Source organism: Mastomys coucha, unplaced genomic scaffold (assembly GCF_008632895.1).
Source record: "Mastomys coucha isolate ucsf_1 unplaced genomic scaffold, UCSF_Mcou_1 pScaffold6, whole genome shotgun sequence".
NCBI classification, from domain to species: Eukaryota; Metazoa; Chordata; class Mammalia; order Rodentia; family Muridae; genus Mastomys; species Mastomys coucha.
In genome coordinates, this window is record NW_022196912.1 from 80,332,418 (window position 1) to 80,334,868 (window position 2,451).

At 38.5% G+C, this 2,451-nt stretch overlaps 1 pseudogene; it reads right to left on the reverse strand.

The window, feature by feature from the left end:
- Positions 1-72: 72 nt before the first annotated feature.
- Positions 73-197, reverse strand: LOC116081334 (annotated as a pseudogene).
- Between the last annotated feature and the right edge of the window lie 2,254 nt (positions 198-2,451).

Genomic DNA, 2,451 nt, shown 5'->3' on the forward strand with positions numbered 1-2,451 from the left:
CTTCTTCTTCTTCTTCTTCTTCTTCTTCTCCTCCCCCTCTCCCCCCCTCTCTCTCTCTTTCTTTTTTCAGGGAGTGTTAGGCTACTAATCATTCTGATGTTCGTGGGTCAGAACACTGAGCTTAGACATAGCCTCTCTCCTCTCTGCCTTCTACTGACAGACATATGATACACACCTGCAATGCCTTTAGAAGCAGGTCAATTATCTGTTCTTGTTCTCCTTCCCCTACCATTGAAATTTCAATTATGTATTTGAGAGAAAAACTGTAATATTTGCACTTTTGAGTCTTACTGTGTAAAGAAGAGATAATGGAGAGTCTCACTAGATAAAGTACATTATATGCATGTGTACAAGATGTCTTAATGAAAGCTGTTATTTTATATAATGATTATGGCTAACAAAAGAAAGACAATGACAAGCATATCCTTAATATTTATCTTTATAATATAAAAATAAGAATAAAGGTGAAAAGAGGTTGTTAGGTGTGTTGTGCAGGAAGGAAGGAAGAATTAAGATCAATATTCTAAAGAGTTTGTGTGTTTTGAATAAGAAAAGGAGTAGAGAAGGGAGGAGAGGTGGAGGGAAGAGAGGGGAAGGGAAAAGAGAAAGAAAGAGAGGGGAGGAGAGGAAAAGGAAGAATAAAAATCCCCAGAGGTGGTGTTGTTAACCATGTATGTTTCTTCAGCATGGAAATTAATCTATAGACATTGAAGAAAATACTAGTACCGAGGTGAGTTAGGCAAAGAGCTGAACAATGGGCAGTGAGGAAAACCAGAGGCTTTGATGAGGAGGCAGATGTGCTGTGCAGTGCAGTTCATGCAGGGGGAAGATCAAGGCTGCAGGGAAGTGTTTGCACATGGGACCAAATTGGGACACGTTTCTTTGGATTTACACAGAAAAACAAAATGAGCAGGACTCACAAGCATACTCCGATTTCTCACACACCACACATAAGATCCTGGAGTAATTCCTTAATCTGAACTGCTTACATGTAACACCATCATTTCGGAACCATTACTCAAATGCTATAGATGTCTCACGTTTTGTATACAAAGTTCTTTCCGCCCAAAAGCTGTTTCTTCAGGTACCTCTCCAGTTTCAAACAAAACTTAGTGGCCCTCTTGGCTCGTCTGGCATGTGTTAAGCTCTACAAATCTCTCCCAGTAGACATCCTTAGCTTGAGAGCTCTTCCAGGTGGGAAGTACTTACTTGTTCCACCCCTAGCTCCCAGCACACAGTGGTTGCCAAATGAGTATTTGCTGAATGCAATTTCTCCACTTACCAGAGGGAGATTTGGTGTGTCTTGAAAATTTTCACAGAAACTGAAAGTTATTTCAATTTATATCCTGTCCATTAATAAAACTGAACTGGAGATAGACTTGATTTGCACAATCCTCCTAAATGCCGATTGTCTTTCCCTTGTTCGACCTTATTTGTATGTCTGTGTACCTGTGTAAGGTATGGGTCAGTACGAGCATTAAATCTCTCAAGGACATTTGTAGTTTCTGAACCTATACTATAACATGGACTTGCCAGAGATGTGCCAAGCAGAGCTCTAACAAACAACTAGTAAACTTTATTAAATGAGTACATCTAAGAAAGTTTGGGCTGAATGTCTCTTTGGAAAATTCCCCTTATATCTGAGTATCCTAGTTAATTCTCCATGAAATGACTTTTCACCTGCTAGTTTCTCCACAATTTCACGTCAGCATTAGGCTGACTGTATTTGACTAATAATTTTTACTTGTAGAGCAAAAGAACATGTAAATAATTATTCACCAGGAACGAGTTCTTCGGTTGACATTTTCAAAGGACACGTGAGTAATATAATGTGCAAAAACTATTTCGTATGCAAAGTACGGTGATAAATGAGATGCTTTTGCTCTTACTTCAATGAACATAGAAGCACTGGTTCTGATGTATAAATTATCAGTTTCCTCTTCTGTTTCACTAGGCTCTCCTGCTCATCTCAGCACAAGATGTACTTCCTGACTCAATTGCTTTCTTTTTCATCTTTTTTTGTTTTTGTTTTTCCTGCCTTAGCCATAGGGTTTCTTGCCACCTGCACTGCAAACACCGTTGGCATGTATTGATGGTTTTCATATCATATGTTGACAATACCACTACTCAGGAGTAGAAATGTGCTTAAAAAAAAAAAAGACAGATGTGACTGTCTATCATTTCCAGAGGACATTGCTGCAATGAGACGTTCATGGAGTCTTTAGCTAGGAAGGTTACTTTGGTGTGTTTGTCTTTTTCAGCTTCTAAACACCATTGCTAAGTTTCTGAAGTCTTTGCTTGGCATCATAGCCCAGGGTTTTGCATCTATAAATTTTGCTTAACATACATACAAATAAATAGTAGTGTTGACATTCTCCATCTTATTTAGTTTACATACAGCCCCCATAGTGTGTGAATTAATCTCACATAATAAATTGAATATAAGTGGAA